We start from the raw sequence: 17,526 nt of genomic DNA, 5'->3' as shown, positions 1-17,526 counted from the left end.
ATCATTTATAGTTAGTGAGTCACCTTTCTTTTTCTGTTGTCAAGTTTCTCTCCTTGTTTTTGTCTTTCGAAAGTTTGATGATAACCTATTGATTCTGATTTTCTGGAGAACCCTGATTAGTATACCCACCCTGGCTCCTAGGAGCTGCTCCTGGAACACAGGCACAGCTGCCTAACAGTGCTGGAGGTGGGGGAGGGGTAGAGGCTACTGTGCTAAGGGCTGGAATTGATCACAACTGTAATTTACCATCCAAGTCTTCTCCTGAAAGTTGCAAGCCTTCAATAGACTCCAGAGTCCCAAAGTAGTTACATCAGACAGTATTTGTCTAGGTGGGGAGACAGATACTTATGCTTACTACTCTGCTATTTTCCCAGAAACCAAGGAATAGTTTTTATAACTATGGAGTCCAAATGTCCTCTTCAAGCATTCACCCTTGAATCATCTCATACTTCATTTTTCTGAGAGTAATGATAAACCTACTTTAAAAAAAAGTAGGGGGGGGCACTGAGAGACAAACTGGATTAAGGCTAATTACCCAAAGAAAACAAATTCAAATCTTCCCTTTAAAATGTCTGATTTTTCTTTCTGATTAATAAAACAGTTGTTGTATAATCTTCAAGAGGCAATTGCAGTTTACATTAATCATTGACACTTTTAAAAAGATTTTATTTATTTATTTGTCAGAGAGAGCTGGGGGAGCAGCAGGCAGAGGGAGAAGCAGTTTCCCACTAAACAAGGAGCCTGATGTGGTACTCAATCCTAGGACCTTGGCATCATAACCTGAGCCAAAGGCAGCTGCTTAACGGATTAAGCCACCTAGATGTCCCAATCATTGGCATTTTAAAAATCCAGCCCTGAGATAAAATGTCTGCACAGTCAAAATATAATAAAATAAAATAAGAAAATGTGCTTACATATCAAATATATAACCATTTTGAAGAATGGCCTTCATAATATTCACTTAAAAATGGATTATTAGAATAACAAATGCTTTGATCCAATTGGTTATATTAGTAAGGTATAGTATATGTGACCTTGTTACAGAAAATAAACTATCAAAAGTAATTATTAAGGTATGTCCCTCCACACTGCATTATTCAATTGTTTTCTCTTTATTTTTTAAATAAATAATTAATTAATTAGAAAGGGAGAGATTGCATGAGAAAGCATGAGCAGGGCAGGGGGTTGGGGGTTCAGAGGGAGAGTGAGAAGCAGGCTCCCCACTGAGCAGGGAGCCTGATTCTGGATCTGATCCCAGGACCCTGAGATTGTGATCTGAGCCAAAGTCAGATGCTTAACTAACTGAACCACTCAGGTCCCCCGTCTTCTCTTTGAATATCAAACTTGAGACTACTAGTATAAAATGGAATGATTTTGATCATACATTTTTTTTCAAAAATGAATTTTTACTATGTGGAAAATCATGCTTACTCTTTCCTGTGGTGTACTGACAATCAAAGTGCTGTGTGTCTCCCTGAACTGGTCATTCAAGTCTCTCTGCTGACATTTTGTCTTCTTCACCTCCCCAAGTACTAAGTTGCTTGAACACCTGTCATTGCTGTGGATGAATCCTTTATTTTTGTGGTTTATATTTGATAATGAAATTTTATAAACTCTTCTTAATGCAAGTTCTTCAAGGGCAAGAACTATGAATTCCATTTCCTGTACAAATGTCCCGCATTACCAAATAACAATCAATATAAAAGATGGTGTTGACCGAAATTACTCATCTGGGGGTTAAATTAGAGGTCAGTTTCCAGCATCTAGGAAATTAATATTTATCCCTGCTTATTGACAATAGGTGATTACAACTTTCTTGAGCTTTATTTCCTTCCTCTTTCTGTTTGCCTGAACCAAGCATCTATAATTAAAAATTTAAAAAAGAAACCAAAAAGATATTCCAAATAACGAAGCATACAGTATTACACAGATATAAATATATCTGAATAGCTGACTAACATTCATTTAGTCTTTATTAGTTGATTTGCATTATTTCAACCCAACTTTGGTCAGTTCTCTTTTCCTCTCCTTGTAAGAAACAGAGGATATAAACAGAGATATCTACCTTTCTTTCTTTTTCTTTTCCTTCTTCCTTCCTTCCTTTCTTTCTCTCCCTCCCTCCCTTCCTCTTTCTATTTCTCTCTCTTTCTTTCCTTCTTATTGAAGTATAATCGACATAGAATGTTATATTACTTTCAGGTGTACAACATAGTGATTCCACAGTTCTATACACTACTCAATGCTCACCACTAATGTAGTCACTATCTGCCACCATACAGAGTTATTACAATATAATTGATTATATTGTCTATGCTGTACTTTTCTTTCAGTGGCTTATTTGTTACTGGAAGTTTGTATCTCTTAATCCTTTTACCTATTTTACTCATTCCTCCACTCCCATCCACCCTGGCAACTACCAGTTTGTTCCCTGTATTCAAGAGTCTGGTGTTTGTGTTTATTCATTTGTTTTATTTCTTGGATTGCACATATAAATGAAATCATAGGTATTTGTCTTCCTCTGACTTTTTCACCTGGCATAATACCTTCCAGGTCCATCTATGTTGTCATAAATGGCAAAATTTCATTCTTTTTTGTGGCTGAATAATATTCCGATATATATATATATACATATATATATGTATATATGTATATATATATATATATATATATCACATATTCTTTCTCCATTCATCTATTGATGGACATGTGGGTTGCTCTTATATCTTGGCTATTGTAGATAACACTACAATAAATATAACTGTGCATATATCTTTTCAAATTGGTATTTTCATTTTCTTTGGGTAAATACTCAGTGGTTTCTCAAAAATTTAAAAATAGGAACACCTAACTAGTTTTTTTTTTTTTTAAGATTTTATTTATTTATTTATTTAGTTGACAGAGAGAAGACAAGTGAGAAAGGGAACACAAGCAGGAGGAACGGGAAAGGGAGAAGCAGGTTTCCCACTAAGTAGGAAGCCCAATATGGGGCATGATCCCAGGACCCTGGGGTCATGGCCTGAGCCTAAGGTAGACGCTTAACCACTGAGGCACCTAGGTGCCCCCCCCAACTAGTTTTCTTAGCAGACAGATAAGAAAATAGTTATTGGGGTCCAAATGGCCCATTTGGCTTCCTTTATATCCATACACTCTTCTTTTACAATCTTACTTCTCATTTCCTTATTCTTCCAAATCAAGACTGCATTCATCGTGGAGTATTTAGAGACTGATGCTATCATAGCTTTGTGCTCATGTTTTCAAGCCAGCTTTGAGATTCTTGATAAGACATGCTATCAAAAGTTCAAAATATTTTTCTTATATTAATAGGCAACACAAATAAAAATTGTTCTCAAGGGTCAGAAAGACCATTACATCAATCAACTCCACACTAGGGAGAGAAAAAGAATCTATGGATGGACAAATCCACTATATTAGAGAGTCTCAAGCTCAACTTAAAAAGGGGATTTGGATATTAAAAGCAAACAGGAAGTCACATTTTTGGGAAATGTGGAGAAATTCAAATCCTAAACAGTGGCAAAATTCTGTGTTCACAAAAGTTGAGTGGGCTCTAAACTTGGCAAACATGCTCTTAGACCCCCCTTTCAAAGAAGGAAAATGCTTTTAAAAGGCGAAAAACAAAGGCATCTTGGACATTAAAATGCCTTTTTTTTTTTTTTTTCAAAATAAAGACTGATGAGTTATGTGTAAAGGAATCAAAAACACATGGATTAAGCTTTACTTAAAACAAACATAGGTTTAAATGTGGGGAGAAAGCTATGAGCACAGTTTGTTAAGAGCTTCCCTCAATCCCAAATATTTGCAAAAAGCGTTGCCTTTTCCAGAACACAAGTTTTCTATGTCTGGTTTGATGGTATTATTCACTAGAAATTGCCATTCACCTAGTTCCTTCTTGCCCAACTACAGCTGCCATTTGCTCTCTTGTTTGTCTTCCCCATATTATAATTGACTGTTTTCTATGCCATGCTAATTAACTCTCATTTACAAAAGCAGACTCATAGAGCAGCAAATAGGCAGCTCCGTGTTCTTGAATTGGAGGCATGTTCTGTGCCTGAACAGTGCCTATAAACATTACCAGGTGCATCTTTTAGGCATTGTTTCCAGAATGGCCATCTCACAATGCTTCTGATGCCTCTCCAACCACTTGGGCTAAATTGGTTTCATGTGCCATTCACTCTAATTTCGTGGAAGGCTGGTTTTTCTCTGGCAATGGGTGACATTTTCCTGGCCCGGCAATCACATGCCTAGAAGGTTTCTACTCTTGCATGAAGGCAATTTCTGGCCAAAGGAGCCTGGCTGACATGCTAGAGGCTCAGATTCTCCAGACACACAGAGCACAGACAGAGAGCAACTGGCGCCATGCTGCACATTCCCACCCATCTTCAGCATTCCCAGCACATTAGGGTGAGTCAAAGGTCTTCCCTTTGTTTTCAACAAGTGAAATTAGGTCTCCAGGATTTAAATGCTGAGTTAGAGTTCAGCTCACAGAGTAAATGGGGAGATTGGAATATAATCATTTAAGTTAAATAATGGGAACAAAGGGTCTCTAACTGGAATGCACTGGAATGGCCTAGAAAGCTTTAAAAAATGTTGATGCTCGAGTCCCATGCTGCAGAGATTCTAACATAATTGGACCACTATGTAGTCTGGGTATCTAGATTTGTTAAAGCTCTCCAGATGATTCCACTGGGCAGCCAAGGTAGAAAACCTCTTTACTAGGGCTTCAGGGTTGATTATCATAATGAAGCTAAGTATGGGGACATAGTCAGGATACTCAAAACTGGTTGCATATTAGAATCACTTGAGGTGATTTTTGAACTATGAATACTAATGCCTAGACTTATCCTCAGAATTTCTGATTTAGTTATATAATACTATAGTCTAAGCTTTATTCTAAATGTAAGATATATATATATACACACACATACAGTATAATATGCCCTGGTCTAAGTGTGTTCTAAGTTATTGGCCCAAGCTCTATTCTAAGTGGATATATATATCTAACGGATAATATATAAAGCCTATAAATTAGCTGCTTACAATGGCAATAAGCCTATAAAACTAGTTACTTACAGTTGCTACCTTCAAAATGACCCCAAGTGATCCTTGCTTATTGGTCAAGGGTGTAGTCTACTCCTACATTGAATCAGGGTTGATCTGTATGGCCAGTGAAATACTGTGGGAGTGATGGCATATGACCTTAACGCTAAGTTATGAAATGCATTACAAGTTCCACCTTGGTCTCTTGGGTTGCTTGCTTTGGAGAAAATCAGATGGTATGCCATGGTGGACTCCCAAGCAGTCCAGCAGAGAGGACTCTGGGAACCGAAACCAAAGATTTCTGCCAACAATAAGCACCAGTTTGTCATTCATGTGAGCAAAGCACCTTGGAAATGGGTCCTCTAGTCCTAATTGAGCCATCATGTGACCGCAGCCCTCACTTAAAGAAACCTGTGCTGGAAACACCAATCCAAGCTGCTTCTGCAGAAAAACCATAAAAGATGTCCTAAGCTATTAGTATTTCAGGTTATTTGTTATGCAGCATTAAGATGATACTAAAATTATTCTTATTTTACAGTTGGGGAAACTGAGTCATGGAGTAGTTAATAAAAGTAATATTGTAGAGCTATAGAGAGTATATTTGGGAACTAAATTAGGTAATTTCTTTTAAAAATCTGTACTCTTAAAAATGATGCAATAAAGTTGCTCATGCACATCGTTATGTATTGCTTGATGGAGAAAGTACAATGGCAATAATAAGCCAAAGAAAGTAGATTCATGCAGACATCCTACATGTTGTGCCTGCATTGCCAATTGTTTCAAAGTTATTAGACCATCAAAATGCTATCCTTCCCCTAGTCATTTTCTACACTTTCTATTCTTTCCTGTGGCCCACAGCTTTGAAGGAGTTCTCAGAAGATCATCCATTCCAGCCCTTTGGTTATTTTGGTTTGCTTTTCTTTCTTTCTTCCTTTCTTTCTTCCTTCCTTCCTTCCTTCCTTCCTTCCTTTCTTTCTTTCTTTCTTTCTTTCTTTCTCTCTCTCTCTCTCTCTCTCCCTTCCTTCCTTCCTTCCTTCCTTCCTTCCTTCCTTCCTTCCTTTACCAATACTACAAAACACAGGAAGTCTATGTTGCAGATGGGTCAAAAAATATATGCTTATATCTAAAATGTTTTCTGCTTTAAGTCTTTGTTTAGGTTTTACGATCTTTGAGAACTAGCAGCTGTTTATATTTTAAAGAAATCCTTCTCTTGGTATAGAAAAAGCCCAGATGTTTAAGAGGAAGAAAGACCTTGGCCCTGTCTCTGCTGTGTAACTTTGGGCAAAGCATTGGATGCCCACTTGCCACTCTCAGAGATGCTAATTAGACTGTACTTGGATGGGGGCTAGGTGTGGGGTTTTGTGAAACCTTCTATAGAGTCCAATGTGCATCCAGAATTGCAAACTACTGCTATCACTCCTAGTACTCTGGCTTTCCTTACTTGTTAAGTGCAGGTAATAATACTGGGGATTGGTGTTTTTTGTGAGGATTAATGATAATTCAGAAGCTCCAAGCATGGTGTTTGGCACATGGCTGGTATATAACGAATGTAACCCATCAGTATTTGAGGTTTGTTTTAGAAATTTTATTGTGTTATACAAAGGTTTAATACTTGCTTAGATACATCTATTCATTTATTTTCCCTAGTGAGCCCTAATGCTTTTCTATTTAAAAATCCCTTTCCATCCATCCAGCAAGTAAATTACATTTATCCCACCTGTCTGGAATTTATTTTAGCATATAAAGCAAAATGAGGCTAGGGCTTAAATTTTTTCCCAAAGAGTCTATTTTCTCCTGACATGCACTGAATCCACACCTTCCCCCATTCACTGGTAATGCCTTCTTAGTTATATATTGGGGTTTTGGGCATATACCAGCATCTATTTCTGGAACAATTACTCTTATAAATGGATCATTTCATTATTCTAGTCCTAGTTTTTTAAATGCTTAATTATTAAGGCTTTGTAACACCTTTAATATCTGTTGGATTAACACAAACATTTACCACCTTTCTTTTACTAAACATTTCTTCAATATTCTTGAATGAGGTACATTTTGAAAAAGCCAAGTTCTTACCCTGCCTAAGATCCTTCAGTGATTCCTCATCAGCTTACAGAGTGATTTAATTTCTCCCTTAAGGTACCCCAAATTGAAAGAAAATAAATTATTTACTCAGGATCAGGGGGTATAATCCAAAGCAGTCTATCAGAAGGCCAATATTCCACTTGCCTAATGTTCTATTTTTAAAAATCGAAGCAACTTTGCAATCTATTTTCCAATACATCTACTTTTTTTTTCAAGCACACAGTATTTTTAGAGCTGTTTTAGATTCACAGTAAAACTGAACAGAAGGTAGAGAGACACATCATTATCACCCAGAGTCCATAGTTTCCACGAGGGTTCACTCTTGGTGTTACACATTCTGTAGGTTTTGACAAATATGTCATGACCTATACCCACCATTAGAGTATCATACAGAATGGTTTCACTGCCCTAAAAATCCCCTATGCTCTGCTATTCATCCCTTCCTCCTTCCTAACCCCTAGCAACTACTGATCTCTTTACTGTCTCTGTAGTTTTTCCTTTTCCAGAATGTCATCTAGTTGGAATCAAACAGTGTGGAGCCTTTTGGGATTGGCTTCTTCCAATCTCAAAAGTAATATATAATATTACTATGTAATAATATGCAATATAATTTAAGTTACCTCTGTGTCTTTTCATGGCTTGGTAGCTCCTTTCTTTTTAGTGTTACTTTTTTTTCTTCAAATAAAATAGCACTTCAGTAGATATGATGTGTTTATCCTATTACTTTAAGTAGCACTTGTCCCTTGTGCCTATCCTGTGTGTCCTGGGAGTAGCCCAATTTGAAAACCAAGACTGATTGGAAAATTGCAAGTGCTGTATTATGACCTACTCAGCCCTTTTTGATCTATCTCCTGTGCATCTTACAGACTCATTTTCTACCGTGCCTGAGATACACTCACAAGGCACCACTATAAAACAATTTGAAGCTCCTTAATGACAGTGCTATGGATAACAATGATGATTATGATGATACGGTGGCTAATATCTTTTGAGTTCTTCCTATTTGCTATCCTGGCTACACACAGAACATGCATTAAGGCATATGGTTGTTTTAAAATAAGTCCACAAATTCTTCGTTCCTCTTCTTTTCCAAAGGTGGGGACTGAATCTCTTTCCCTTGAGTGTAGGTTACATCAGAGACTGGCAGAAGTGACAATAAGAGACTTTCACTCTTTGGCCAAAAGGGCATTATAGCTTCCTCCTTTCTTTCTTTTTTGGGATCATTTGGAAGCCAGCCGCCATGTTGTTAGGACACTCAAGCAACCTTGGAAAGAGATTCATGTGGGGAGGAACTCAGACCTCCTGCCATGGGCTAGCAATGACTTGTCAGCCACATGAATGATCATTCTGGAATCAGATCCTCCAGCCTTAGTCAAACCTATAAGACTACTACCTCAGATGACATGTGGACCATAACTCCCTGGGAGACCTCGAGCTAGAAGCACCCAGCTAAATCACCCCTGAATTCCTGACCCATAGAAACTATATGGGATAATAAGTGTTTAGTGTTGTTTCAAGTAGCTAGATTTGGGGTAAGGTGGTGTGCAGAAATCCACAACTAATATAGTTTATTTAACCTTCATAGTAATCTGAGATAGTTTAATTATTAATCCCCATTTTCAGAAGAGGAAACTGAAGCATAAAATGATTAATTTACTTGTCCAAAGACACCCTCTTACCAACATACAAAATCAGGATCGGAACACAAATGGTCTGAGTGCAGAGCCCTCGACCATATTTCACACATGCATTCCATGTCTCCGTGCTTTTCCCCACAGTGAGTCCTCAGAACAGCTTATTCCTCCACCTTGGTTCAACCTAAACAAAGACTACAGAGGCTGAAGTAGAAAATGACAAAGGTCATTACACAAAGGGGAATTAAATGTACTTGAAAAGTCAAAGTAACCATGCTACTAAGCCTGGGAGAGCAAGGGAGAGTATATGCAGGTCATTTCATTTTACCTTCATGTGAAATTATGATAAATCATCCCTCCTTTTAGGAGCCTATTAGGTGCCTGGTACTTGGTGAATTCGTCATATCTAGTTTTTACTGCAACTTTAGAGAATACTTATTCTTGCCCTCATGTTATAAATGAGAACACTGAAAAATATCAATATATTCCATATTCAAAGAAGAAGTAGATGTCACAGAAAGGCCCTATTAAAAAAAAAGAAAGAGTGAAGGGGTGCCTGGGTGGCTCAGTGGGTTAAGCCTCTGCCTTCGGCTCAGATCATGATCCCAGGGTCCTGGGATCAAGCCCCACATTGGGCTCTCTGCTCAGCGGGGAGCCTGCTTCCCTCTCTCTCTCTCTCTACCTGCCTCTTTGCCTACTTGTGATCTCTCTCTGTCAAATAAATAAATAAAATCTTAAAAATAAAAGAATGAAGAACAAGAGTAGAAAGTGTCATAGAAGTACAAGAGTTAATCATCATGGGGGGAGTTCTACTGCAGTATTCAAGATAATGAAAACTGAAACAATAAATCCCTTACTAGCCAAATTAGTAGAGAATAATTTTCAGTGAAAAATCTGAATGCTAGGATATAACTCTGAAAACAGATCTCTCTTTTCTTTTCCTTTTTTTTTTAGTGTCCTGTGCAAGTAATAAATTGCTACAATATTTATGGGAAGCAGTTTGATTACATGTATTAAGAATACCAAAAAGTTCATGCCTTTGATCTAGTAACTCTATGTCTACATATATATCCTAAAATAAGAGTTAAAGAAGTAGGCAAATACCTTCATACAAGGTGTTTATGATAACTGTATTTAGAAGAGAAGAAAAAAAGGATGAAAACAAAATAAGTTAAATACCTCACAGAGAAATAATAAAATAAATGACTGCATCCATAAGACAGAAGATTATGTGGTCCTTAAGGGAGACATTTAAAAAAATTTTAATAAAAATATTTAACAGATATAGAGACCAAAATATTCAGTAATTATAATGAAGTTGCTGAATTTAATTGAGAGATTAATTTTCGTATTCTAGTATATCTGCATTTGGGGATTATTAGTGGTGTATTAGTTTCCAATGGGTGTCCCAAGAAGTACAACAAACTGGGTGGCTTAAAACAATGTAAACCTCTGGTTTCACAGTTCTGGAGGAAGGCAGTTTGAAATCAAGGTGACAACTGAATCATGCTCTGTCTCAAGCTTCCTTTCTTGCTTCTTCCAGTGTCTGGCACCATCAGGCATCCCTAGGCTTGTGGCTGCATCACTCCAGTCTCTGTGTTTGTCTTCTCATGTCTTCTCCCTGCCTTGTCTCCTCATAAGAACACGGGTCATATGAATTAGGAACCCAGTCTACCCCAATGTGATTTCATCGTAACTAATCACATCTGCAAAAACCCTGTTTCCAAACAAGATCACATTCCGAGGTACTAGAGGTTAAGACTTGAACATCTTTCTTTCTTTTTCTTTTTTTTTTTTGAGGGGGAGGGAACAATTCAACCCAATACAAAATGAAGATATATGATACAAGACATAGTCACTGATCTTGGTTCACTGATGAGTTGTGATAATAGGTATTGGTCCAGAGATGTCCTCAATCATCTCCTGTTATTGTCCTGAATGAATCTGGGTGGCAGTTAGCCCAGCTGTTAAAAGGCATCCACCCTTATGTGGTATCAATAGTTGTTGTGCAACTAGCCTAGCATCTGTGTCCTTGCTTTGCCTTACTTTGGATTCTGGCATCTTTGTTTATAAGCCTTTGAACATTCAGTTAATTAGATGAGAAAGTGAGACCACACATCCACTGTCATTGCAAATCAAGAAAAGGACACATACATACTCATGCCTCTCAGCCTTTTAAAACATGAGATTTAGGGCACCTGGGTGGCTCAGTTGGTTAAGCGACTGCCTTCAGCTCAGGTCATGATCCCTGAGTCCTGGGATCGAGTCCCACATTGGCTCCCGGCTCTGCAGGGAGTCTGCTTCTCCCTCTGATCTTCTTCCCTCTCATGCTCTCTCTCACTCTCTCTATCAAATAAATAAATAGATAAAGTCTTTTAAAAAATGAGATTTACACATATTGCTAGTGTCTCAATCAATTCTTCCCCTTCATGCTGTACAAACTCTTAGTAAACCTAAAGGCTTTAGTACACATGAAACCATTTCTGTAAATTAATATCCTATTTTAAAAGAGGGCTTTTAAATACACAAGCCCTTCCCTAGTTCCCCTTCCTGACAATAGAGAATATCTTAAGTTATTTGTAATTTGAAGGACCCATCAGACCTTCACGGAGTTTATGATAATCAAAATGACTATTACTCTTTGCTACTGTGGTGTGGATGTTCATCCATTGCACGCCAAGTTAAAATGGTTTGTACATACTTTAGAAAATACCAAGAGTGGTTATCTAGGGTAAATGTGAATGAAGGCAATGTTTCAAAAAGACATTGAGACCCAATACAATTTAAAAGATTTTTTTCTTTAGAGAGCATGACTGAAGTAGAGGGTCTTATATAAGTCATTTTACCGAATCTTCTTGAGGTTATTGTGCAAAAGCAACCAACAAATTGAGTTCCTCTACCACGTACAATAGCGTACAACAGACAAGAAGCTTCTTAGTGAACTTTAAAGCTCTTTTTATGAAATACCTGAAGAATTACCTGCTTTTCACTGTGTCCTCCACTTCACATTGCTTTGCTTCCAGTATCCTCCTACACTTTTAAATGAAAAACTATGGAGAAAAACTTTCTAAGGCCATTTATGCTTTGGCCCCTAACTCAGTTGTATGCCTCATGTCCTACTTCTCCCATCCTTCATTTGCATGCTCCAATCTACAGGATGTTCTGCCATTTCTAAAATAGGAACTGTGAATGTCTATGTCACTTTCCAAACCACTCCTTCTGGTTAAAATGACCACAACTTTTCTATGACTAAGGGGGAGAAAGCAAATTATCCATTAAAATGAAAAATGTTCTATCTCTGTAAAACTTTTATTGAATTCCCCAGAATTAGTATTTTTTTTTTCCGTTAAACATTTTAGAGTGGGTCTAAGTGAAAAGAAAAGGTTCTCTACCAGTTCCTCTGATCCCTGGTTCCATTCCCAAGAGATAACCATGTTTAACCTTTTGCATTTAGATCTGTTGTTTATTGCCACATTTCTAAGTAAGGTTGATTTGTCACTGTTCAGCATTATTGTTTGACCACTGCTATGAAAGAGGAGGATTTAGCTCTTATACTTTTTCCTATTTCCCTGAAGGTCCTAAATTTTTCAGGTAGATTTTTGTTATTTTTTTAGATTCATCTACTATTTTTATGACTTTAATATGTATAAAGCCTCTACTTTCAGTTGCACCAACATTAAGCACTATATCTTGAATCACCAGTTTGTAAAGTGAAGAATTAGGACTTGAACAAGGACTTACAAGCTGGATGAGCCCTGGCAAACCACTGGGACTTTAACTTGTGACTCCGAAGGGCCACACTCTAGGAAAAGCAGTGAACCAGAAATAGGATGAAACTGAAACCCAGCTCTGAAAAAATCTCAGTCCCTCAGAAGTGGACACAGATCCTCTTTAGAAAGACATAACATTATCCTAGGACTCAATTAATTCTGTAATTCTTCATAAACAATGTCTAGCACACAAACCAAAAACACCAGAAATAAGAGAGACAATAATTGATAGAAGAGGAAGAGGAAGAAGGAGAGGATGAAGAGGAAGAAGAAAGAAAAGGAGGGGGAGGAGAAGGAGGAGGAGGAGAAAAAAGAAGAAGAAGAAGGAGGAGGAGGAGGAGGAGGAAGAGGAGGAGGAGGAGGAGGGAGGAGGAGGAGGAGGAGGAAAGAGAAGGAGGAGGAGGAGGAGGATGAGGAAGAGGCAAGTGAGGAGGATAAGGGGGAGGAGAATACCACAAGGATACAGAAATAGTTATCACACACAAACTTTAAAATAATTGTGCTTGATATGTTCAAGGAAGTAAAAGACAAGATTGAGAATTTTAGCAGAGATATGGAAACCATAAAAAAAGGAAAATCAATAAAGAGCACTTAGAATATTTTGATTGAAAAATATTGCTTACTATAAAATCAACTAATATGATTGTACATAAAATAGATTCTATGCCTTTAAATGTGCCACTCAAGTTGAAATGAAAGTAAGAACAAGAATAAATGAAACCTCTTTTCTTTCACCATATGTGAATTTTTTTCACCACATTTGAATTCCTCTAAACCATGCAAATGTTTGTTTGCTTCATATTTAGATTATAATTAGTTTATTGGTTCTTCCTATAGTTTTTAATAGTCATTTTCTTGCCCTGTTTTTGTTGAGAATAGAAATATAAGTCACCTCTACTACATGAATGAGATATTCCAACTTATTAATTGCATCATGAAATTAAATGCACAGTATTTTCATTTTGAAATGATCTTTTTTCTCAGATGAACAGATATTCATGTTGGAACTTGGACCTAATGTTTTCTTTATCTGCTGCATGGTTACCTCCCAGTAATTCTTTTGTACACTCAAATTAGCTCCCCTTTTCTTCAAATCCATGATATTTTTGTGTATTCTTCTCCTGTATTGCTAATTTATTCTCATACAACTTTTACAACTATGGTGCATGGTTGTTAAACTTTCTAAATCTTCGCATTTCTGAAAATTCAGAATGCAGACTTCTAGACCATCTTATTATCTAAACTACTTTGGGATTTTAACATAATGTGTCTGGTATTGCTATTTTTTTTTCATTTTTAGTCAAGCACTTAATCTGAAGATTGATGATATTATGATATTATAACTTTTAGTTCTTAGATCATTTCTTTCTTTCTTTCATTCTCTCCCTCCCTCCCTCTCTCTAATTTTCTCTCTCTTCCCCCCCCCATTTCTTTCTCTTTCCTTCTCTCTCTCTCTCTCTCTCCCCCCCTTGCCTCTCTCTTTTATTTTGGAATTTTTATTAACCAGATGTTGGACCTATTAAATTCATCTTTGAAGTCTCATCAGTTTTCTTAATTTTCATTTCTTTATCTTCATATTTTCTTCTGCCCTTCTTTGCTGCTTCTTATTTAACAATATTTTTAATACTTTTGTTTTCTGAATTTTTCTTTTTGTCAGAGAATTGTATTCATAATCTAAAATGCAATGTTATCTCCAATCACTATCACAGTAAAATGCAAAAAGCAAATCCTTTATATTTCTCTTCTCTTATCTTTCTTCTGTCATTTGTGCTATTTATCATTTGTAGCATTTATCCTTATCACTACTAGTTTTTTTGTTGTTGCTTTTCATAAAATCTGTTGATTCTTAATTATCTAGTTATATTTTTGAAGGCTACATATTGTTTCAAAGATTACATGTTGTTTCACATTAGGAAACATCAATTTTCTCTGCCATTATTTGACTTTCTGCTTAAACCATATGAAATTTTATAATCTTAGTTCTTCTCTAGATAATGCATTCCTTGAAAGCAGAAATTGTGTCTAATTCATTTTTTATAATCAATACCAAACAAATGCATGGGTCATAGTGAAGACTTAATAAATTAAAAACTAAATAAATAAGAACAAAAGCTTTGTAATTTCCCCCCACAAACTTCCTAAATGCCCTAGAATAAATGCTTTTGGAAATTTGATTGTGCTAAGTTACAGACTGACTTCAAACCCATCTTTGGTTATCTCTCTTTCTTCTGACTATTGGAAGATAAAGTATAATTTACTTTAAATTATAATTATCTGAACCCTTATATTCTTTTTGAAAAATATTCCACCTGCCCTACTAAGAGCCTGCATTTAAAAACAGGAGAGGTTTTGTTCCAAAGAGAAAACCATTTGGTGAATGCCTTACTAAGAATGGCATCTAAAAGAATCAATAGACAAATCAGGAAACTCTAGAATACCTGTGATACAATTTTTTTTTAGTTACAAATATTAAAAATAAAATATTTAAAATTTTTGCACCTTATGGGGCACTTGGGTGGCTCAGTCAAATATCTGTCTTCAGCTCTTTTCATGATCCCAGGGTCCTGGGATCAGAGCCCCACACTGGAGTCCCTGCTCCATGAGGAGTCTGCTTCTCCCTCTGTATCCTTTCCTACTCTCCACCTCAAATAAACAAATGAATAAAATCTTTTTAAAAAAAAGTTTTCACCTTACGATCTAATTTTCATGCTTATTTAATGTAAAACTATTTCCAGATACACTAAAATGAATTTGGGGAAAATTCCATGGATAGAGTTTCCTTAATTATATAATAATCTCCCATTTCTATTGACAATTTATAGAGGTTAAAAGTTGCTCTTAAGGGACACAAAGTCTCATGATTCAGAAAATCTAGATAAATTATTTTAACTTTGGCTAGTAAGACACCTTTCTCAATTCTTTTAAAAAGATTTATGATCATAATAATTTAAGTTGAATTTTCAGAAATTCCACTAAGAATATCAAAGCTTATTAAGAGGGAATAGTTAGAAAGAGGGAGCTAATACTAGTAGACTTGAGAGAATGGAACCTAGAATATTCTTGCTTTAGCCATGAGGCAGTCTACTGTGCTGCCCCAGGTGAGGCTCTCATGAGTGCTGTTTCATTAGTGACCAGGTCTTGTCCCTTCTACTCATGCTCCTTTTAGGTCACCAGAGTCATCTTTCCTACTTGAAAAACAACCATTTATGTGAAGAGTGAGTCATAAATTAGGTGAAGAACAAAGTATAAACCTTAGTTTTAGACCAATAGTTCTCAAGCTCACCTGGGCTCATTAAAATAAATTGTTGCCTTTCCCTCCACCCATCCATCCCCAAATTTCTGATTCAAGAGGTCTGGTGTAAGGCCCAAGAATTTGTATTTCTAGCATGTTCTCTGGTGTTGCTGCTGCTGCTGCTGCTGTGGATAGGGGATTACATTTTGAGAACCAGTGTATTGGAGTCTATCAATGTGACAGATTCAGACAACAGCTGAGTTTGAAACATTGCCCCCTGAGATCTCTGAACGGGTAATAGATTTGTAGGAGGCCATTGAATAGACAGGTTAGGAATTAGAGGAAAAGGTCAGTTTTGGATATAAGAATTTGGATGTCAGCATATAAGGAACAATATCAATAAAGCCATGGGGATGGATGATATTGTTTAGGAAAAATAGAGGCAGTGAAAATACATTGAAAAGGGAAGAAAAATAACTAATCTTCTGAAAAACTATTTTCATCATGTCACTTTTTGAACAAAAACTATAATTGCTTCCTATTTTTGGCTCTGTGGTTCTTAAACTCTTTAATACAATATCTAGATTTTAGAGTGTTCTTTGTAGATACAATAAATAAAATAAAAGACACAAAAAATTAAAATGCTTATACATTTAATTACAGTATAATATTTGGGATATGTTTGCTACTATAAAATAATAATAGCTAATACCTACTGGTGGCTTCTTCTGTTCAAGTACTATTCTAAAATCTACCTAGCTAGCTAGATGATAGGTAGATACATACATAGATACATACATACATAGACACATAGATAAATATACATTTAATTCCATGAAGTGGGTATTATTATAATTACTGCCATTATCCTCACCATCTTCTTCCCATTTTGTATATGAGAAAACTAAGGCACAGGTACATAAAACAACTTGAAAGTCATATACTGGTAAGAGGTGGAGCTGGGATTCAATTTAATCTTTATCTTTTTTTTTAAGATTTTATTTATTTATTTGACAGAGAGAGATATCACAAGTAGGCAGAGAGGCAGGCAGAGAGAGAGGGGGAAGCAGACTCCCTGCTGAGCAGAGAGCCCGATGCGGGGCTCGATCCCAGGACCCCGAGACCGTGACCCGAGCTGAAGGCAGAGGCTTAACCCACTGAGCCACCCAGGCACCCCAATTCAATTTAATCTTACTCTTATTCTAAGGTGTGTGTTCCCAGTTATTCTACTCAACAGCTGCTATATCTGGATGTAATAAATATATGTAACATATTAGAGCCCCAAGTGTAAGCCTTCCTTAAAAACAAAGTACAAAGCAAGCCATCAGATTTCAAATGGGTGAATGGCTCTTTGACTTCTAATGTCTTTTCAAATTAGCCTAGACAACAATCATCAGCAATCACTGGATGTCAAAACACACGATGGGGTTAAACCAACAAGCTGAAAATGAAACACCACTTAGAAGCACCACTTACCATGAAATAATGTTATCTCTTAACTTACGTCTATACCGTAACTAAAAATGAAACCACACCATTCTATCCTAGTTGTGAAATAGCTTGTCCAGCTGGGGGTTCTCCAGTGTTCCTCAAGGTTGTACCAGAGTCAAGCATCCATCTTATCACTGTACACTCTTCTGCCTAAATTTCAAAGCCCACGTATACTTGGCCACATGGTAACTATGGATTCACCTGTGTCTGCTATTGTCCCAAGGTTATCTCCACTCCAGTCAGGAAGGTTCTTTTGTTG

Source organism: Lontra canadensis, unplaced genomic scaffold (assembly GCF_010015895.1).
Source record: "Lontra canadensis isolate GAN:19392208 unplaced genomic scaffold, GSC_riverotter_1.0 scaffold21, whole genome shotgun sequence".
NCBI lineage: Eukaryota > Metazoa > Chordata > Mammalia > Carnivora > Mustelidae > Lontra > Lontra canadensis.
The sequence above is the reverse complement of the archived record's forward strand: the minus strand, read 5'-3'. Positions refer to the sequence as shown.